The sequence below is a fragment of the Balaenoptera physalus genome (assembly GCF_965194825.1).
Source record: "Balaenoptera physalus genome assembly, chromosome: 11".
NCBI classification, from domain to species: Eukaryota; Metazoa; Chordata; class Mammalia; order Artiodactyla; family Balaenopteridae; genus Balaenoptera; species Balaenoptera physalus.
In genome coordinates, this window is record NC_138896.1 from 33,403,741 (window position 1) to 33,427,064 (window position 23,324).

General features: G+C 46.8%; 1 protein-coding gene across 16 annotated transcripts in view; it reads left to right on the plus strand.

The window, feature by feature from the left end:
* TRERF1 (transcriptional regulating factor 1) overlaps positions 1-23,324 on the plus strand; it is a 195,559-nt gene that overhangs the window by 102,621 nt on the left and 69,614 nt on the right. The gene's annotated exons all lie outside the window — the stretch shown is intronic.

The following is a 23,324-nucleotide window of genomic DNA, read 5'->3' on the forward strand; positions in this document are numbered from 1 at the left end:
TCTGCTTTAAACACCAGTCAGCTGGCTATGTTATGACAGAGTGATGTACTCATCAGAGAAAGTTCCAGAAAGAAACTGATCATTTCAGAAGAATCTTCAGAATGTTAATTTAATGTGATCTGATAAGAGAGTTTTCTTTCTTGCTCATATTCATGGTTGGGGAAAGGTGACCCTTCTGAAGCTTTTTGTGTGGTATGTGAAGAAGAAACAAAGCTAAGGAAGGGGGAAAATACCAGCTGTAAAAGAACAAACAGAACAGTCTGCATGCTGATGAATAGATCTGAACATGGCAGCAAGATTCCTGTTTGGGCAAATCAAGCATTGCAGTTGGAGAATATGCTCAACCTTGTGTGATGGTCCTGGTGAACCCCCATCCCTCTCTGGTCTGCCTGCCTGCCCCCCACCCAGGTTACTCTTGGGGTACTTGTCCATCCCTTGAAGCTTTCACTCCACACTCCTTATGAACTAGAGCAGGAATGGGGTGGTGTGTCTGAGTCACAAAAAATTGTGAATCATTCTTGAGATGAGGGAGCCCTGAAAATGTGACTCATTTCTGTAGCATGTACAGGTAAGAAATGGCTGTTCGGTTGTGACTGGCAACTGCCATATAATTTCTAATTTTGACTTGGTTGCTGTTGTTTTGGGGGATGGGATCAGACCTGGCCCCGGGTGGGTGCAGCGTGGAAGGACACAGTGCCATTTGGACCCGGTTCCTGCCTTTCAGCACTTCGCCACCTGAAGGAGGCTGAGGCATGTCCATAGTTGCAGAAAACATGTCGGTTTGAATGTGTATTAAGTGGTAAACTGAAAGACGGAAATCTTAAGCTTAATGAAAATTAAAATATATTTTTCCTAATCATATATCCAAATAAGTGCTGGAGGGAGGCTGCAGGGCCCAGCCAAGTAGCGTCCAGATTACATCAGTCTGTGTTAGGAAGAGCACTGGGCTAGTTCATAAATTGTGTTTCTGTTTACACATCTGCTGTCAGATGTTCCTTATTCAAGGCCTTCTGTCTTAGTTGGTGTGTCAGCCTGGATGAGCTGGCCGAGTCTGCGTACCTGCTATGAAATTCAAGATTTGTTCAAGATAAATGCACTTGAGAAATATCCTTACGTACTTTTATTAGCTCGTATCAGTAATCCAAGAAGTAAAGAAACATAATAATGGAATTTGCTCATTGTTCTTTCAGCTTTGGGTAAAATCTGTAGCTAGGCTAAAGTTGCCAGAGATCAGAAGAGGTTGCTGCGTGAGGACCAACGACTGGACATTCAGACTTGACCTTTCAAAAATGGGGGTTGGGCATCTGAGCCTGTTATATTATGGGCTGGGAGTGGAGGATGTGAATAGGAAAAGAATAAGGGAAAATGGAGCAGTCTGGAGGCTGGTGCAGAAACTAGATGGAAATAATAAGTGGGCAAAGAGGTGAAGCATATGGGGGGGAGAGGAGTTGGGGATAGGAAAAGACCACAGGCATGCTTTTGGCTGTGAGTAACCGAAAAGCAAATGAATCGTGGTCTGAGTAACACATCCTCTCATGAAACAAGAAGTTGGGGTGAACACAGTGTTTGTCTGGTGTCGATCTGGCAGTTCAACAATGACGTCAAGGACAAGAGTTTTTTCAGTTTCTCTGCTTTGCCCTCCTTAGTGTTTTGGCTTCTTGTCTTGTCAGTTCTGGGAGTAAGATGTGGTCGCCCCAAGCTGCAAGGGAGGCTGCGAAGGGATTAGTAAGCTTTTCCAGCCTTGGTAGTGGAGGTGGGCAAGAGGGGTTAGGAACGGCTGGAGGGTATCCAGCCAGCCGTTGGGCATAGACCAGCTGTGAACAAATAAAAATAAAAACAAATATATGTTGAATCATCACCACAAAAAAAACAGATGCTCCTAGGAGTTTCCTACGCGTGAATGGTGTTCAGTACAAGCGTGTTATGGTGTGGAAGGGCATCTTGTAGGTCCCATTCCAGCAACGTGGCTGATCACCACCAAAGTCTGTGTGCAACACTGCAGGCTGGATTCAGGGGAAGCCGTCTGAAGTCCTGCTCGGCGGGAATGGAGCGTAGGGAGGGAAGAGGCAAGGTAGCACCATTGTGGATCTACCTTTGCTCCAGTTTCCAGCCCATGATTCTCAGAAGCAAGACAGCTGCTTTTCAGAGGTTAATGGTAGAGCTTGCTAATTTCTTTGTAAATTCCATTTTAATGAATAGATGCATTTAACTTAGGACACTGAGCTTCTGGTAGTAGCTCAAAGACTGATACCCCTTCAGCACCATTTTGAATTCCACACCTCTGTGCATGTGCATGTGTGCACACGTGTGTGCGTGGCTGCACCCTCTATTCACATCCCTGTGGCCCAGATCAGTTTTTCTCATTGCCTCACAGAATCCCAGTCTTGTCAGAGGACTGGTTCCCCTGCCCCCCACCCCCCAGTTTCTTCCCTCTTTCCTGTATCGGTGCCATACGGTGATGCTCCTTTCCCCATGGTGCTCAGTAGAGGCCAGCTCTCTGATCTGTGGCTCTTGCTGCTTTTGGTCATTTGGTTATCGTTGAGGGGCCTGCCACTCACCCATAACAGTGAGTCAGATGCCTTTGATCAAAAAAATGGAAGCCGGCTTGTTTAAATGCAACTCCTCGCTCTCCCTCTAGTACTCTAGAGCAGGGCCTCTCAGACTTTCACGTGCACATGAATCACCTGGGGATCTTGTTAAAGGGCAGATTCTGATTCAGGAGGTCTGGGGTGGGGCCTGAGACTGTACTTCTTTTTTCAGGGCGGAGTGGAAAAATTTTTTTATTAAGTTTTATTGGAGTGTAGTTGCCTCACAATGTTGTGTTAGTTTCTGCTGTGCAGCAAAGTGTCTGCACTTCTTCTTAGCTGCCAGGTGATGATGATGATGCTGGTCCAGGAAGCAGGGATCTCACCCCTCAACCAGATTTCAAGTGCTCAACAGCCACACATGGCTATGGCTACCACATTGGACAGCACAAATATTAAATATTTCCACTATTGTAGAAAGTTCTACTGGACAGTGTTGGCTTAGAGTCTAGCCAGGGAGAGAAGCCTTTGTTAAGTAAACAGACAACCAAATAATGTGGAGCCATGGACAGCGATAAAAGATTTAGTAGAGGGAGTCTTGTCAACGAATAACCTAGTGGAGAGGGAGCCAGAGTTTCCTTGAGGAAGTGATGGTTGAGTTGGAGTTGGATCAGGTGGTAACCAGGCTTGCAGGGAAGTTGGGGAGGAGAGTGGAGGAGAGAGAATCCCAGGGTTCAAGCACGTGAAAATGCCTCAAGATTGCACTCACGCTCGCTGGCATTCGATAAATGTCATTCCCCATGCACACTCATGTTGACTGTTTAATCCAGAACTGTGTGGAAGCACAGACCCTGGCTATCCCTGGTGAGCACAGGCTCTGGAGCCACATTTCCTGGGTTCAAATCTGCTTGCTTAAACTCTTAGTGCCTCAGTTTTCTCATCTGTAAAATGGACAAAATAATATGTACACAGTAGAGCCGTGGTGAGAATTGAGTCAGTACCCGTAAAGCACCTAGGAGTGCCTGGTATACTGTAAATGCTATTGAGTTGTTGGCTGTTATTATTGTTGTTCCCCATGCCCATGACTTGTGAGCAGGGGGCTGCCCTACCTCGAGCTCCTGGTAGAATCAAGGAGTATCTACTTGGTGCTGGCCCCAGCACTTGGGAGCAGGGCTTCTGGGCTCTGGGCTCCCACTTCCAAGTGAGCCAAGAGTTCTGAATCCTGGTGCCCCCCCCCTCCCCACCCTGCCCAATCCTGTCCTCTCTGCTTTTAATCCTCCCAACTGATCCCATAAATGCTTGGCTTGGCTATGCAGAAGGCACAGCAGTTGTAGTCATTTCCGTGGCCTGTGAGCCATGTAGCCTAGTAACAATCCAGCAAGGTCAGTCCCGACACTAATAAGTCAGATTCACATCATTATGGATGTTAGGACTCTAGAGGTGGAAGCATCTCGCTGACTTCTATCAGGCTGGAACCCCAGTGCCCATTCCTGTCCCCCACGATGTGTCACTCAGGCATATATGGGGTGTCTTGATGCCGTGCAGCTACCACGGCCGGATCGATCACTCACAGCTTTGAGATATCATAGGGAGCACTCCTGCCCTCCCATTTTACCTTTTTGGTTCCGGTGCCGCTGGGCCTGTGGTGTGTGGTGGCCCTTATCTGGGTGGGGTCTCAGGGTTTAATCTCTTTTCCTGTGAGGGAGTTGAGGCCATTATCAGAGCCATGACCTTCTTCACCGGCCTGTCTCAGATCTGTCCTGCTGCCAGCGCAGAGCCAGCGATTTTTAGCACAGAGAGTGACCACTCTAAATGCTTGGGCCTAGATAGAGGATTTGCTGCACAGGATGCATTCCCAAAGAGACGTTTTTTTCTAACCAGGTCAAGACATCACCATGACTTGGCCCATCCAAGCAATTCTTTTTTGAAATGAGATTTGATGCATGAGATGGGCCTGTATAATATCGTTAGATAATATAATTGTTGAGAACATTAGAGTTGGGACTTGAGTTGCTTTAAAAGTTGAAAGGGGGTAGTAATGGTGGAAGTTGCTGAGATCACTGTCCTGGAAGGAATGAGTGTGTTAGTGGTTGCTGCCGGCAGGTCTTCTGGGCTCTCTGTCTGAGGCTTGCTGTAACCCCCCATGACTCAAGCACCTTCCAAATCGTTGGGTTCCACTTGCTTTCCCGAAGGTTTCTTCGTTTTATTTTTAGATTTCCACATTTATGCATTCGGGGCTTCTTGGCTTGTGTATCACACACACGTTCATATGTGTGTGTGTGTGTGTGCACCCCTTTGAGCTCACACACACACACACACACACACATCTCTTTGAGCTACATGTGTCTGTATAGTTGTTTTGTTTTGTTTGTCTTTTTAGTGGTCCCAGCTGAAAGCCCATCTAGGACTACCAACTCCAAAGAAAAAATATCTTTGCTGTATCCTTGAAATTTTCCATTTCCTTATGGCCAGGAGGTGGTCGGATGTGGCCGTTGGGATTCGTCACTGCCCTTGGCCTCTGTGTCTCTGCATCCGTTGGTGGGTGTCTGTGGGGCAATTTCCTCCTCACGTTAAGTAAGCACTGGAGGGGCCCATGTGGCCCTTGGAGGCTCCTATATTTTCCTCCCATGGAGGCTAAAGTCAGTAGCAGGGCCCCCTTTGGATCTTGTGATTTTTTTCCATCCCTTGTGCCAGTTGGAATGGGGATGTACTTTTACTTAACAGTGGTGGGAACCCTGCATCCTTGCCCAGGGACCCAGGTCCGTTCTCGGGCGAGAAGAACCTTTATCTAGCTCCACAGGGTGGAGGGCGGCTGCTGGCTCTGACGTGGCTGCTGCAGGTTTGTGTCAGGCCAGGTGAGCGGCAGCAGGGAAGGAGTTGGGTGCCTGACAGAACCACGTTACAGGACCTTCGGAAAACATCCCCTCGGGCGCCCCATTCACTTCTCAGGAGGAGGATGATAACTTGCTCATGTAAGTAAGACCTTAAACCTTGACTGCAGTCATGAGCACCCCAAAATATTGCCTGAACCTCGCTCCCCAGTTTATATGGACCCCAAGGGTGATAAAAGCAAGACGTGAAATAAGCTTGTGGAAATTGACACATTTTCCTTTGCTGATGATTTGAGTCAGGACCCATCTGAGTTAGCACCAGCCAATGAATGATTGATTACTATTAAGGAACAAGCCCCTAAGCGATGAGTGCACGCTTCTGTGCTGGGCTGTGAGAGCTCGGTTCATTTTGCCACTCGCACACCTGACTTTTATGTGAACCTCCAAGCCCATCTCGTACTAGGATCTCCTTGGGGGCAAGGATTGGTTCATTTGCCTTCCAACAGTCCCTGGAACATCAGGGATGCTCTCTTTCTATGTGTATATCTTTGTTGGAAACACGACAGAGGTCCAGATCCATAAAAGCAGACCAGTTTCCTGTCCTTTGCTCTCAGGTTGGCACAAAGGTGTGCCAAGTGCTCCGTGGCATCACTGAGCCAGGGGCTCCATGGAAGATCCTCTTCTTACCCAACTGGAAGTATTTTTCCAGCATGACCTGGATCTTAAAGGCCAGAACACAGCCTTCTGGAATTCTTAGAAAGTAGACACTGTGACAGGCAAGTAAATATTGACTGTCTTTAAAAACCAGTGGAAAGGGCTTCCTCAGGCCCTAAGTAAAGTGAGAGCCCTTTGAGCACATTTACAGAGGTCAAGTTCACAGTGATGGAGAGGGAGGCCTAGAAAAGGAGCGAGAGCTGTCTCCTTGCCTTTAGACGGGACTGTCCCACCCAGTGGGGAGTTGGGACTGTCACCTGCCTACCAGGCTGAGGAGGGATGCTCCTGCCCCCCACCCCCACCCCATGAGGTCTCGCTCCCTTTTCAGTATCACCTGCAGCCCAAGGAGGTAAGGGGGCTCTGCTGTGAGCTTCACCTTGACCGTCTGAGAGAATCCAGTCACAGATCGCCTGTTTTCTGAGCTGTTGTTCTCTCTGTGTAGAAATCCCAGGAAAATTCAGAGTGAGCAAAGCTTCCTTGGGCTCAGCCCCTACATTACACCTCACCCTGTACCTCACTGGACCTCTTCTTTCAAAGATGTCACACCTGGTTTAGACCATCCCTTGACTTTTTCAGGGAAAGGATGGCTAGTGACGCACATTTGACTCCTTTGGAAACAAATTCTCCATTCCCAGCTCTCTGGCAGAGCTCAAGGGAAGTGGGGAGACTGAGGGCAGAAGGGACTGTCCACGCGGATGTGTGGGTTGGGAGAGCACATGCCTCTGGCAGCGCTGCTAGTCTGGCTTTACCTGGGACTCAGAGTGGCCTGGAGGTCAGACCCTACGCTGGGCTCTGAATCCCTTCCTCTCCTCTGCTCAGGGACCTACAGCACCCAGTGGCCCTTCATTCTGCATCTGTGCCTTTGCCCCTTCTGGCTTAGTGGTTAGCAGCTGGGGAGCTTTTCTGAGTGACCCTCGGGGAACTGGTTACTAGTCGGGGTGGCCCGTTTGTCATTCAGTTAATCTGAGGGGGGGACCTGCAGTCTCCTACCTGCAAGGTTCATGTGCGTGGGAGAGAGGGAGTGAATGAGAGAGGGTGTGTGTAAGTGTCAGTCTTCTGTTTTCTTACTTCCAGTTAGTCCCCATTTTCAGCCTCACTCCCCACCCTTCCCCACAGCCTGGCATCCTTGCTTCTCTCACCCTCTGGAGTTTACAGAGCAGATCACACCCTTCTTGTCCACATCTTTCTCTGAGCATTTGTCTTGCTATATCTCAGTTATGCCTCTTGTCCATTTGCTGTCGTCCTGTAATGGGTTGCTAATTGCCTCTTTTCTGTTCTTTTCAATGTTGTAAGTTTATATAATTTAAAAAATTCCTTTACTATCATTTTAGCGGAGCCTTAGAAGGAAAAGGAGATCAACACATGTTTTCAATCTACCGTTTTTTTAACCAGAAGACCGTGGCATAATTTGGAATCACTTCCTAGAATTCCACTCTATTTCTATATCTGCTATTTACCCGGTCTTGGCATTTTACAAATTTATGTTTTGCCTGCCCCCCCTACCTGTCCATTAAAAACAGCGTATGAGCATCTTTGTAGCTAAATCTTTAGGTGTATTATGATCTCCTAAGGGTGAATTTCTGTAAGTAGAACTTCTGGGTCAAAGGATATGTAAAACTTTAAGGTGTTACTGGTGCATATTGCTAAATTTCTCTTCATAAATATGACATTAATTTGCATTCCCACTAGCCATAGATGAATGTGCTTGTTTCTCCACACTCTTGTTGATACTGGGTGTCTTTGAGCATGTATATTTGGGTATATAATGTGAACATTCTGTGGGATAGATCCCTGGCTCAAAATGCCTGCACATCAAAGTTTGGATAGACATTAGTCAACTTACCATCGGTGTATGAGCATGCTTGCTTCCTCCACATTTTTACCAACACTGCACTATGATATAAAAATCTTTTCCAGTTTAATAGGTTGATTTTATTGATTTCTCCCGAGGTTGAGGATTTTTCATATATTTATGCCATTTGTATTTCTTCTTTCATGGACTGCTTGTAACCCATCTTTTTCTTTGTGTGTTTATCATTTTCTTGATTTTAAGCTCTCTTTATATATTAAGGATATTAATATGCATATGACAAATTGTTTTTTAAATTTTGTTGACATTTCATTTCATTTGCCTTTTTTGTTTGTTTACACATCCAACTGATAAGTTTTATTATTAAATTTTTTAAAATTTTTATTTATTTTTGGATGCACTGGGTCTTCATTGCTGCGTGCAGGCTTTTCTCTAGTTGCGGTGAGCAGGTGCGCGGGCTTCTCATTGTTGTGGCTTCTCTTGTTGTGGAGCACAGGCTCTAGGCACATGGGCTTCAGTAGTTGCAGGCTTGTTGCTCTGTGGCATGTGGGATCTTCCTAGACCAGGGCTCGAACCCGTGTCCCCTGCATTGGCAGGCAGATTCTTAACCACTGCACCACCAGGGAAGTCCATCCAACTGATAAGTTTTAAACAGTAAAGTTTATCAGCCTTTTGCCTCTGTGGTGTGCTTCCAGAATTACCTGAACCTTGGGCTTCTGGGGTGTCCTTTATTTCTTCATTTGACCACACCTGAGGGATGGGCTGGCTGCACATGTGAATATGACTGAGTTCCAGCGTGGTCCTCAGGTCCTGCAGAAGGAGGGCAAGGTCACCATGGACAGTTCTCCGGGAGCTGCTTAGCCGCAGTGGGCGTGGGAGGTTGGTCCTGGGGAAGAGGCAGCCCCGCCTGAGACCCAACGTTATTGACCTGGGATGTGGCTGGCAGGAGTGTTCCAGGACCCACCTCACATTGGGGTGATCCAGAGGCAGAGGGTGAATGTCATGAGGGGTATGGACGTGATGTGGACAAACATGGCTGCTAATCTCAGTAAGCCCCTCCTGCCACTAACAGCTGGCCTCAGGGCAGAGGTGTTGCTCGCTGGGAACAGTGATTAAGAGGAGGGGCTCTTCCTGTCCAAATCTGTTCTGATTGAGCCTAAGAGGAAGTCAGGACAAGACAAGTGGGACCAGGGCTTTAAAGGGCCCACATTAATTTGGTTCAACTCAGGCTTTCTGTGATAAAAGCATAGAACAGCCTCAAATGACACAGGACAATGTTGCTTCGATGGCTTTACTTCCAATTTGTGTTTCTCCCCAGTGCTTACCTTACCAACTTGCCTCCTTCCTCTGCATTCTCCAGATTTACCCATGGTGAGACGTGCTTGGGGAGGAGGCCGAGGGGGGCGGATGCTGGTAAATTGCATTCAGAGCGTAAGCTGGGGACTTCCAGGATTGAGGGGACTTGGAGCCTCATTTTTCCCAGCCATTAGTCCATGGGCTAGAAATAAGATCTGTTTCAGAAATGTGTGAACGGTGCTGAAGGGATTTTCTTAAACTTTCAGCAAAGTGAGTTCTTCAGACCTATTTGAGATACTTTGACCAAACCTTCAGAGTGGCCTTTAAGATGCTGTCTGTCTACTATGGGGTGGCTATTCAGATGTATAATTCTACATTGACTCCTAAAAATTAGGGATAGGCCTTTAAGACGCTGTCTACTATGGGATGGCTATTCAGATGTATAATTCTACATTGACTCCTAAAAATTAGGGATAGGCCTTTAAGACGCTCTCTACTATGGGATGGCTATTCAGATGTATAATTCTACATTGACTCCTAAAAATTAGGGATAGGAATTGGGATGTAAAAACCGTAACAAGCTGGATTGTGGTCATTACAAAACTGCTACTTCCTTCTGCTCCTCAGACACACCAAGTTCACTCCCATCTCCAAGCCTTTGCCCCTGCCATGCCCTCCGCCTGACCTGCCCTCCCCCAGATCTGGTACAGTTGACTCCTTGTCTTCATTTAGGTCTTGCTCCAATGTGGCATTCTCAGAAAGCCCTTCCCCACAACCCTAGTTAAGGTAGCACACCCCCGCCCCATCGTGCTATTCTCTCTCATATTGCTTTATTTTCTTTTCTTCATAGCAGTTACAATATCGACAATAATAGTAATAGCTAATATTAAAGAGTACCAACCACGTGCCAGACAGTGCTATAAAAGCTTTACTTGTATGAATACATTTGATCCTCACATTAAGCGTATGAGAAGAATATTATTATTCCCATTTTACACATAAAGAAATCAAGTCCAGAGAGAAGTTAATGTAATAGTTTGGCGCTGGGAGTCTTCTATTCAGTAAACATTTATTAAACACATATTATGGGCCAGGACCAGGCTCTCTGCTAGGATTAGGGGATCCAAAAATGAGTAAGTCACTGTCCTTGCATTCAAGTCATCAGGAGACCAGTGTTCTAGACCAGGCTGGGCCAGTGACTCCTCTCTGAGACCCTGGAGCAAGTTGCTTACACAGATGTATGTGTTTTAATTTTCCCATCTGTAAAATAGGAATAAAGGAACCTGCCCCAGCTAGTCCTCTGCATTCTTGGAAGATTTGTTGGTGAAATCACTTTGGGATGTGCATAGGGTGGTACGGATGCAGGGAGCCATTGGGCATCCTCACTCTGGGACTAGGAAACAGCAAACATATTCTCTCTTCCTACCTGGATGAGGGAAAGGTAGATAATTAGCCACCACTCATCTCTGTCTTGGTGGTACCAAGTCCTTATCACATTTCACCCCCTTCCCTTACTTGCAGTCATTTTGTGGTATCAAGCAATCTTAAATGTCTAAAAGAGTCTAGCTAGAATCTCAAAATCAGTTTTTGGTCCATTGATGTAAGAGATGTTGTACTTATATAACTGGTCAATAGGATTATGGTATTTAGGGCAGCTGTCCCATCTGATTGAAAGTGGTGAGTTTTATTTTCCAGGGACCCCAAAATCCCTTGCCTACTGATGGTACTTTTTTGAAGGAAGTTGTTCTTATTCATCATTAGGCTACCAGCCTGGCTGTTTAATTCCAACAGCTGGTGTTATTCTGAAACCAATGCAAGAGCACTGTTTTGGTTTCTGTGGGTTTTGCCAAGGCCATTAATTAAAAACAAGCTCGTGATAATGGATGGGATGTTGGTATGTGATGGGGAAACAGCCCTGTGGAAAGGGATGCTTGCTCCTTGTCATCCTCTTGAGATGGACTTTAAAGAATGGGTGACCAGACCTTTCAAGTAAAGCAGGCCAACATGTCTGACCCCATCCTCCTAAATAGTATGTGAGAGGGCGCTTTGGTCGCTGGTTCTTGCCCTGGGCCTCACCCGCCTTTCTATCGTCATGGTTTGTTTCCTGTGTCTAATTTGTTGCATGATCTGTTAATAACCAAACATGCCCTCACAAGCTGGGGAATATTTGCAGAGTGATAAAGCAATTATGTTATAATCTCCCACTTTCCAAAAGAGGCAGGCATCAGGACTGCACACTCTGGGAAGCATCCAGGTGCCAGAGCCTATTGATTCTGTTCTTTCATTCATTTGTACTGTTGCCATCCAACTGTAGGCCCCTATCACCCCATCCATCCCCCACCCGTCCGTCCATCCATCCATCCATCCATCCATCCATCCACCCATCCATCCATCCACCCACCCACCCATCCATCCATCCATCCATCCATCCATCCTTCCATCCATCCATCCATCCATCCACCCATCCATCCATCCACCCACCCACCCATCCATCCATCCATCCATCCATCCATCCATCCTTCCATCCATCCATCCATCCAACCACCTGTCCCATCCAGTGGATCACTTATTTTTGAGCACTTATTATGGGTCAGGCCCTGAGCTAGGGCCTGGGGATGTAAAGATGAGTAGGTCACCATCCTTGCATTCAAGTGATTCATACAGTAATAGCAGGACATATGAGAGTTCAGTGAAGTGTTTCACGCTAGCATAGTTGGGGCTTAATATTCCCACTACCAAGAAAAGGCAGGGTTTGGTCAAGAAAAATTTTACAGAGGAGATGACTATGTAGTCAAGTCTTAAAAGACAAGCTAGGTGCTTACCTATATACATCCACCCTCCTTCCATCCCTACCGGCCTCTCATCCTTCCACAGATATTAACACCTACTAGGAGCAAGTCCCTTCCTTGTGTGTATCCCCACCTTCCCTCGCTTTGACGTTGGTTCATTTCCCACCCATGTAATTCCCTTACTGCTTCAGGCATGTCACGTGATCTGAAATTTGGGGCAGCATCCTGTTCTAAAGGTAAAGTTCCAGCTCCTGAGCTTGGCATTTTGGATCCCTCCACTGTGCTGCCCCAGCCTGCTGACCAGCCTGTGTCTCACTCGTCCTGTGACCAGCAGACCTACTCACTGCCCCCAAACATGTCTTGCACGCTGCCATCTCCCGTCTAATTCCACTCACCCTTCAAGGAAAGCCTGGGAAGGTGTGTTGCCTCCTGGTTTGGGCCCTGGAGGCAAGTGTGGCTATTTTCATTGTGTGCCCATCCTACCACATTGTATGGTTACCTTTCTGTGTGTGTCTGGCTCACTTTCCTTTTGTCGCGTGAATGGCATTCTTGTTTCATATATCTTGGTTTTCCTCAGTGACTAAAGGGCCTACATATGGAAGTCATCCATCTCTATTTGCTAATTAAAATTGGGGGAAATTATACATTTTTTATCACCTCTTCCTGGCAGTCCCTTAGTTCTGCTGCTGAACTAGACAAGGTTGAAATTACCACTCTGGGACAAATATGTGGTTTATCTAATTCATTTTTTAACTCTCAGGTAATGGAGAGTATGAGAATGTGTGCTATTTATTCTCCATCTGCCCCCCTCCTCCCAGATCTATTTCTGCCACCCTGTGTCTGGGGAGGCTGGCCCCTATGGATTACATCAGGTGGGCTCCTTTATTTTACCTTCTGGGTTTCACTGGGTTTGGCCAGTAGGAGACACCAGCAGGAGATACAAGAACAGGAGGAGAGAGAGGTTGGAGTATTAATCCCCCTGATTTCTGGCAATGGCTTCTTTTCCATCTGCAGCCCCTCTCCCAGTGCTAGAGAATCACTGGGCTCCAGGAACAGTTGTTCCCTCCCCTTTCCCTTCTATCTTAGGGGTGATCAAGGCTTCTTGCTGGTTTCAGCCTCTGGGTGCCACACCATATCTTGTTGGTTCCCTTAACCCTTCCTACACTTCTGTAACTGGTCCATTCATTAAATTATTTCCATTTAAACCTTTTTGAGTGCCATCTATAGTATTACCCGGAGTCAACCTTGCAGGCTTAGTTATCAGCCCATGAATTGATCTGTTTCATTTTCTTACAAAAGGGTTTTGGGGTTTTGTTTTTTTTTGACGGGGAGCACACATTCAGAAGAATCTATGATAAATATAACAGTCTCTTGGCCTCTTCCCTCCCTAACTTGTCACTCTCCCTTGAGGCAACCTCTCTTAACTCTTTCAATTATTTTTTTCTGACATTTACCTCCATATTTAAAAATAATGTGCTTTTGTTTTACTCCTATTTTAGAAATTATCTGCTTACTTCCTGTTATGATAGATGACGATTTAGCTCACTTATACCACCCTCCTACCTCCCCTCCCCACATCCTCACAGTATAGTTGTATTGTTATTTATAGTTCCTCTCCTTGGTTAGCTTTATAAGTAATATTTTTACTATCATATTTCTTGCTTGTTAACAACAGTATCTCGACTCCCTTGATCAGTAAGATGAAGGTGTTAGTGCCCTTACCCCAACTGCCTTCCAACTTTCCAATTTCTGTCATCTCTATTTTTACTTTTACATTGTTGAGGGTGATAACACTTAACATTTTTATTTTGTAACTGCCAGTAAAACCTGTGCTGTGTCTGTAGGTTGACTCTAAAGACTGAAAAATCAGCAGATAGGGCTTATGTGACTGTGAATGTAGAAACAAGTTGTGAATTGACAGTCTACCCTCGGACATACTTGTTTGGTTTGCCTAGTGATTTTAAAAAAAAGTTTCAGCCAACATTTTAAAATAGGGAGAGTTTTCCTAACAGATTCAGAGTTTGGGACATTGTTTTAAAGGCTGTAAGATCTGGTCTGATGTTCCATATGGCAGCACTCTGCTGGAGGCTGCCCCGCTTTAGAATGGGCTTTCCTACTCCAGTTTGCTGCAGTCCCTACTACTCATACAGTGTATGCATGTGCTCAAACTCCTCGCCTGCTGTGTTCATATACTTATTTACCTGACCCTGAAGGCGTTTAAGTGTGTGACCCTGATGCCTGATCTGTTGTCCTCTTTGGAGTCCATAATATGTATTTCCTTTATATGTGGCTTTATATTTTTCCAAGAGTATGTCATTGCCTTCCTTTTCCCCCCCCCGCCAATTGCTATTATCATATCCTCATTTTTTTTCCTCCCAAACTCTCTAGCCAATTGGGTATTTTATATGTTCTCCCTTCCCCCCAGAGTTCTCTATCCTCCTCAAATTTGACCTGGTTGCTGTCTAGGCCTGCTACACAATTGACATTTGGGATTTTCCTGTACTGTTATACTAGGTTAGTTCTGCTGCTTTCTGGATCTCATCTTTTCTTTGGGTCCATTCAGTTTCTCCAGAGAAGGAAATTCCTTTTTGTTTTTAATGCTTGGGAGAGTAGATACCTGGCTGCCCCATGAGTACCAATGGCTCAACTCTTCTGACTTCAGATTTTATATAATCCCCGCCTCCCCCGCCCCTCCACCTTTTCAGCCTCACATTTGATTCCTGCCTTCCGCTGCCTTGGCAGCTCTGAGTCATGAGCCTCTTGGCCATTCTGCCAGGCTGATGGACTCTCATAATATCTGTGCCTACTCCAGGGTCAGGCTCCCTGTGGCTGCCTCATCAGTTTCTAATCTTTCATACTCTGTCTCTTTTCCACAAAGTTGTCCCAACCTCTTTTCCAGTAGCCCTTACCTGTTCCCTTTGTTGTTTGAAATTATATCTTTAAAAAAATTATTTCACTCATCTTGGTGATGATGTGTCTAGATGGAAAGAATATAAGTGAATGCAGTTACTTTGTTGTCCACCATCTAAAGTAGGTGTTTTTAATCCTAAACTTACCTCTTTTACGATTTAGAAGTTCCTTGTATTATAAACATGTCTATCCAATTCATACTTTTTTTTTAACTATCAAATTTAGATCTTGTTCTAACACTGTTAAGGCAATGGTAGCTGCCATAATCATCTCCCCGTTCTCAGGGGCTTACCATGATTAAAGTTATTTCTTGCAGCTCTAACAGTCAAATGCAGCTGTCCTGGCATGACTGGCGTTCTTCCACAAAGTAATTCAGGGACCCAGGCACCTTCCATCTTGTGACTGTGCTCTACCTTAGAGGATACATTCTCAACTGGGGCAGTATCACGCTTAGGGGGGCAAAATTAGTTCTTGGGGCCAAAAAAAGTCTCATTTTAATACATAAATCACAGATAAACATTTGGTACATAAACAGATATACAGTGTATTAAAATTTCCTAGGTGGAAGAAAGCACCTAGGAAAAAAGTATCTGAAAATGCTCCTTACAAGGGCAACAGTGATGAAAGAAGGTTGAGAAACACTGCTACAGGGCCTAGGAGTTCCCTGTGTTCAGGTGGAAGGGAAAAAACAAGATGGTGAAGGCTCACCCACTTCTTAACAATCTTGGCCCCAAAATGACAGAGACCTCTTAGCCCACATTTTATTGGTGAGCTCTAGTCACGGGTCCCACTTTGCCACGGGAGGAGTTGGGAGGTGTAGCTCTGGGCTAGGCAGCTGCCTCTCAGTGACAACTCTCAGCTAAATGAGGGGGAACACAGATTTTGGAGGACGGCTGGCCTCCAAACACAGGGGTCAGCAAACTTTGTCTTAAAGAGCCAAGTAGTAAATATTTTAGGCTTGCGGGCCATGTGGTCTCTGTCACAACTGCTCAACTCTGCTTATTGTGGCCAAAAGCAGCCATAGACACTATTGACATGAATAGGTGTGGCTGTGTTTCAGTAAAGCTTTATTTACATAAACAGGTGGTTGGCTGGCCTGCAGGCTGTGGTTGACCAACCACTACCGATCCCTACACCTGATGACCATTCCAGAGCTTTTCCATTGCCTATTTTTCCTTGCGTCTCAGGACCTAACCCAGGTTCTTCTCCATTCCCTGTGCCGAGACGGGACCTACAGCTGCCCCTTAACTGAGTGAGGAGTCCGTAGTTTTTCTGTGAGAAGAGTGGGATGGGGTATGACCCTCAACCAAGTGAAGTGTACAGGTCCCAAGTCTGGAGGAAGGGAATGCATATTGCATGTGACAGTATGGTATTAAGCCATCCCCACATCTAATCTCCACTGCCACCTGACACGGTAGGAGGCCGAGTACCTGGCACATGTAGTAAGTGCTCAGAATATGGGGACAACTCCTGTATTCAATGCTCAGGGGTCCCTTAAAATACCTGCATTAGGTGAAATAAGTCCTCAGAGGATCTGGGCTCTGCCTCTCATAACATTAGAGACTATACCATATTTTCAGTGGATTAGTTCAATGATTAAAGCTAATAGTTTAATAACATGGCCATATGCTTACATTAGAAACGGAATAGAAAACTACATATACAATATGATCTCAACCATCGTATTTTAAAAGTTTAGCAAAAAAAAAGGAAATATTCTCACAAAACGATGGGATTATGAGTGGCTTTTCTTTTTCTCTTGTGTATGTTTAAAACCTTTACAGTGAGCATGCTTTCTAGGTGGAGAAGAATAAATGTTATTTTAAAACTATAGAGGAAGGGAGTCAGCGCTGAGTGAGAGTGGTAATGAGGGCATCTGCCCGCTTGTGGGCATAGACACGGACCCAGGGATGCCACCAGCAATTCTGTCGGAACAAGTCCCTCTGAGGCAGCCTGTCCTGCTCACCCTCCCCCAAATTAGAAAGGCTTCTTTACATAGCGACTATGGAAGGGTTCCAGCCTGCTTCTCCACTGAGAAATTCTTCTCATTTCTAAGTAATGAGAACCTCATCTAGATTCTCTTTCCGCTGAGGCGGGACCAGCCTCTCCGAATGAATCATCCAGATTATCAATAGGGTGAGGAGGAGAGGCGCGCCTGGGGTTAACTGCGTGTCACAGGCATTGGTCATCTCGGCCTCTCCCCGGTGGGCTTACTTGACTTTGGGGAGAAATGAAATCACTTGCACCCTAAAGTGCTCTCTGTGTTGGACCACCAGCCCGGTGGCCTGACCTCCAGGTGCCCCTGCCCCCAACGGAGCAGAGAACAACCCATTCTGTAGTTGTAACCAAATTCAAGATCATACCCAAATGCCCCTAATTGTCCAGGCCCCTCTGGGTTCCTCATTTGCCTCTTCCAGGTATTGAGTGGTTGGGTTTGGGGACCCTCCACCCATGTCCTGCCCACCTGAGTCCCTTCTCTTCAGCCCTTGGCTGTTTCTTCTGGTGATTTTGTTCTTGAGTCCTGGGCTGTCTACACACTGGCTCAGCCTGTGCCCTCTGCACTCATCAGACCCGTTGCATTCTCCAGCTCTTAGCCCCTTCACTAGGACAGGGTGGCCCCTCTCCCCTCACCCAGGGCCCTGTCTTGACTCTCAAGGGACATCATCTGCTTGAAAACAGCTCCCTGTGGCCTCCGTCTGCTTGCCCATAGCCTCCATGCCTCCCTGTATTTGACCTCCTCTGTCCTTGTTCCAGGACCTCCCTCTTAGCTCCCAATTAGGTTGGAGGAACCTTATCCCAGCTCTTTGCCTCCGCCCTGGCTCCTGTGTTCTGAGAGCTGGTCCTAGCATCCTCTCTTTCATCTCAACACACATACCCTGGACGTGCACGTGATGGATGCGCACGTGTAAGGACCACAGTCCGGCAGCCACAGGCACCGGTTAGTCCTGTGTGTGCATCTGTGTGCACATGGACTCCTTACGGTGACTTGAGAGACCCTATACCAGGGCTTCTTGACCTCAGCACTATTGACGTTTGAGCCCGATAATTCTCTGTTGAGGGGGGCTGACCTGTGCATTCAAAAATGTTTAGCGGCATCCCTGGCCTCTACCCACCGGATGCCAATAGCACGTCCCCAGCTGTGACAACCAGCTATGTCTCCGGACATTGTCAGCTATCCTCTGGAGGACGAAATCACTGCAGGCTGAGAACCACTACCCTACATGTCGGGAACCCCCTGCCCCCCCACCACCACTCCTCTGCTCTGTCCCACCCACTGTGCCTGCCGTGTGCACACCGATCCCTGCCTCGGGGCCATTGCTTCAACTGTCCCTGTTGAATGTCCAGTGTCCTCCCACTCAGATTTTCACTTGTTGGTCATCTGGGCCTCAGCTCAACTTTCACCTCCCCAAGGCCTTTCCTGAGTGCCCTATGGGAGCAAACCTAGTTGCTCCATCATGTTGACATGAGAACTATCCGAGGCAGCCAGCCTCGGATTTGGAGTTGAGAGATGAAGACGGGTGGGTGGCAGAGTCAGAAGGCTGCCAAGAAGCCCCTCTCGCCGGCTTATGTAATTCGCTCCGCGGAGAGAGAGCGCAGTGGGGCTCAGCAAGTGAGTCCCTGGCTGCTTGTCATGTGAAGAAAACTGATGGGAACGACACTTTTCCTCCTCTGCTTCCTGCCCTGCTTTTTTGTTCTTTGTATCGTGAATAATGTGAATACAGGAGGAGCCTCATACTTGGAGTTATTTTTACAAGGTCTCATCTCTGCTGCAGATGACTCAGAGCTGGGGCCTTCTCTTGAAGACGTTTCTTGGGAAACGCCAGAGAGATGCTGCGCCCTAGGTGAGCTGGGGGTCAGAGAGGCCCCTGACCCATCTGGAGCCATGTCCACTGGGGGCAGGAAGTGGGGCTGGAAGGAAGGCCTTGCTGAAGGCCGGCGCTTCTCCCGGTTTCTCTCTGCCTAGCCAGCCCTGCCTTTTCCTCACCATCCTTTTCTGCTCCAGCAGAAACGACCAGGACGGCCTGCCAGTCTGGAGAAGAGAGAGGGCACTGCCACCCAAGGTTGGCACTGCAGGCTGCTGGTAGACAAGGCCCCAGCAGGCTGGTGGCTCTAGTCTAAAGGCATGAAAACTACCTGGACAGTGGTCACCAGGCCCTGAGGGAAAAGGAGAATCAGAGAAACCTGTTCTCCTGTCTCCAACCACCCCCGCTGCCCATGTTCTTGGGGTGTAAAGGCTGCATCTTACGCTCTATGTCTTCCATGCCCGGCGCTAAGACCCAGTGAATGTGTGTTGAATAAAGGAATTAATGAAAGGGAAGCACCTTTTTATGTGTAAAGCTGAACTACCTGGGCATGTGTATAGCACAGAACCTCATGCCGTGGAGGATGGTGGGTTCTGCACCTGCTCCAGAAGATGGGCGTGCCCAGACCTCGGCACGTGGACCGGAAGTGGTCATCACTCTCGGCGCGGGCACCATCTGACTTGACCCCTCAATACCACTCTGAGAGGCAGGGGTGTCGTTTCCTTTTACAGAGGCTCACGGGGATCAACGGCAGCACTCTCAGCGCTGTGCAGTTAGTAACCGGCACAGCTGGGTTCTTCTGCCCTAAATCTGCCGATTCTGTGACTGTTGTCCTGACCCTGTGATGCCCTAGAACCTCAGAAACCCCAGAAGTAGAGACTCCCTTGCTTTTGGAAAAGACTCCACACCCTCCTTCGCTCACAGCTGCAGTGCTGTCCTTCTGGAAGATCTGGTCCTTTCCCTTCTGTTCTGCCTGTAGTGGAATTGCTGGTTCTCACCCATCTGCTACCCAACAACCCTTGGGAGAATTGGAAGGCCCCTCTCAGACACCTCTGATGGTTCTAGAGAAAGGGGGATTTGGGGGCATACACCCTTTTTCCTCCTGCTAAAATCTCCTAACCCCCCCAACTCCCTTTCTTGCTGTCTTCTCCCAGGTCACACAGTCCCCGACTTAAAACCCAGGTGGATCGAAAAGGTTTCAAGTTGGTCATTTGGAACTCAGAATGCATTTCTCCATAGAAGTAGCTTGAACATGATGCTGAGTCTACCTGTAATATATCTGAGATAGAGTATTAATAACATTGGCCAAGTAGAGAGCTAGTATTAATATTAATGATTTCATTAATTAATTAACTAATAATAAGCCATCACCATCTCTTGCCTGGAAGACTGTAGCAGCCTCGTACCAGGTCTGGCCTTTTCCACTCTTATCCTCCTATAGTTTGTTCTCTATGTGAAAAGCTGATCAAGCCCCATCTCTCCTCTGCTCAGAGCCCTCCAGTGGGTTCCTATCCCCGTGACCTGGCCCGTTCCTGCCTTGCCAACCTCACATGCCAGCCTTTTCCAGCTCCAGAAAGCTTGTTTTGCCAAAGGGGTCAGCAGCCGCTGTTTCCTCTGCTTGGAACTCTGGTCCCTCCTCGAATTACCAGTTCATTCAGGTCTCTGCCAGATGACACCTCTTCAGTTGCCCCAGGACACTTCAGATAGGTGACCTCAGATACCTATCCCCCATCACTCCTCTGCACCCCTCCCCTTCGTAGCACTGATCATACCCATTTCACTGCTGGTGTATTTGTTTACTTGGGTCCTGTTGGTCTCCTCCACTAGGATGCCAGCTCCACAAGGGCAAGGACCTGGTTTGTTTTATTGGCTGCTCTGCTTTGAATGCTGGAAGAGTACCTGACATATGGTAGGTGCTCAATAAATACTTTTAAGTAAATAGATACGTGAACAAACGAATGATGTGTCCACACCTGACCGATAGGCAGATTGTGGTTTCTTGTGGAATTTATCACACATTCCAAACATCAAAAATTAACCTCTTCATTTCCCAGCCCTTGGGATTTGAAGTGTAGGGACCTCATTTTAGTAATGAGTTCGTCGATTTTTCTGGAAACCAGGACTTCTTACTCTGCATTCTTGGCAAAAATAGATACTCTTCTCCGGTTCTGAATTTGGCAAAGGAGGGGGGTGGGCACTTTGGTGTCGTGAGTCTCCTGCCTCCAGTTTTACTGAGAATGGCCATGTATTTTTGGTTACTCTAGCTGGGCGCTTCTCACATTGGCACCACTGACACTTTGGACCGGATAATTCTTTGTTGTGCTGTCCTGTGCACTGTAGGATGTAAGATGTTTAGCTGCATCCCTGGCCTCTACCCATATGATGCCAGTAGAACCTCCCAGCTATGACAACCAAAAAATGTCTACAGACATTGCCATTCCCTTGAGGGACAAAATCATCCCAGGTTGCAAACTACTACTCTACCATGTGCTGGAAGCCTCGCCACACCCACCCCCCGCAACAAAGAATTATCTAGCCCCAAATGTCAGTGGTGCCAAGTTCAAGATAGCCCGCTCTAGCACAGCACTGATGGAAATGTTCTATTTTGTGCTGCCCAGTGGTAGCCACTTGCCACATATGGCTGTGGCGCACTTTAGATGTGGCTGGTACAACTGAAGAACTGAGTTTTTAAGTTTATTTCATTTTAATTAATTTTAATTTTTTTTAAGATTGTTTTTATGTGGACCATTTTTTTAGTCTTTATTGAATTTGTTACAATATTGCCTCTGTTTTATGTTTTGGTTTTTTGGCCCCGAGGCATGTGGGATCTTAGCTCCCCGACCAGGGATCAAACCCACACCCCCTGCATTGGAAGGCGAAGTCTTAACCACTGGACTGCCAGGGACATCCCCATTAGTTTTAATTTAAATAGCCACTTAAATAGGCTAGTGGCTACCATATTGGATAGCACAGCTCTAGAGAAACCTGTGCGGCTCACACTTTAGTGTCACACAAGTCATCTGGGGAGAGCAGAGTCTGATTCAGCAAACCTGGGGTGAGGACTGAGAGTCTGCATTGCTAGTGAATTCCCAGGAGATACCAAGGACCACAATTTTAGTAAGATGACCTAAGTCTCTAACTTAAAGAGCATATAAACACAAAAATGACATTTCTGCTGCCTGGAAGGGCTTGTTAAAAGACAGTGGTGTAGTATGGGGTGATGGGGAAAATATGGTCTGTGGAATCAGACAGATATTGGTATGAATCCACTGTTACTCAGCTGTGTGCCCTGGGCAACTTACTTAACCTCTCTGAGCCTCAGTCTCCTCAACTATAAAACAAAACAGTGATCATTCCCAACTTGCAGTGTGATTCTGAGACACTGTATTTGAAAGCACCAAGCCTAGTGCCTGCCTGGCCCATACTGGGCACTCAGGAAATAGCAGCAGGTGTTACTGATTCATCTAAAGTAAAGGCATCATTTACACACATCAGCCCTTACGTTTAGGCCATGCCTGAGACCCCCATGTCAGAATCACTCAGATGTTCTTTGGAAAAGCAGATCCCTGGGCCCAGCCCACACCTACTGAGTCAGAGCCTCTCACGGTGGGGCCCTGGAAGCTTTGTTTATTGTTGTTTTTAATTGAGGTAAAATTCACATAGCATAAAATTAACCACTGACCATTTTAAAGTATAGAGGTCAGTGGCATTTGGTGCATTCTCAATGTTGTGCAGCCATCGCCTCTGTCTAGTTCCAAGGCATTTTCATCACCCCAAAAGGAAACCCCATACCCATTAAGCAGTCACCCCTCGTTCTCCTACCAGCCCCAGCCCCTGGCAACCACTGGTCTGCTTGATATCTCCATGGACTTACCTACCTTCTGGGTATTTCAGATAAAAGGAATCATTCCATATGTGACCTTTTGTGTCTGACTCTTTTCACTTAATGTTTTCGAGGGTCATCCATGTTGTCGCATGTATCAGAACTTCATTCTTTTTATGGCTGAATAATATGCCATTGTATGTAGATACCAGATTTATCTGTTAGCCAGCTGATGGACGTTTGGGTCGTTTCCACTTTTGTGGCTATTGTTCATAGAGCTTCTTTGAACATGTGTGAACGCATTTTTGTTGGAGTACCTGTTTTCAGTTCTTTTGGGTTTACACCTAGGAGTAGGGTTACTGGGTCATTGATAACTCTAAGGAACTGCCACACTATTTTCTAAAGCAGCTGCACCATTTTCCATTCCTGCCAGCAGTGCAGAAGGGTTCCAATTTCTCCACATCCTCACCAACACTTGCTATTATTTTATTATTACCAACGTAGTGGGTGCAAGGTGAAGCTTCATTCTTAACTTCCCCAGGTGGTCCCTATGGGCACTAGAGCTATATTCAGGAGAGCTTGCCCTGCACTGGGTTAAGTGATGGTCTACTTCTCACAGGGACATGGGACTTAGGACTCGGTCAAACAGTGCTTTTGTTGGGCTGGTGAAACCCATCAGAGGATTGGAGTTGTTACTTTGAGTGTGTTTAAGAGGTTGGATTTTTTTCACACATCTTACTGTCTCAGCCCATAACGAAAAACCACAGAGGATGGCTTATAAACAACAGAAATTTATTTCACACCGTTCTGGAGGCTGGATGTC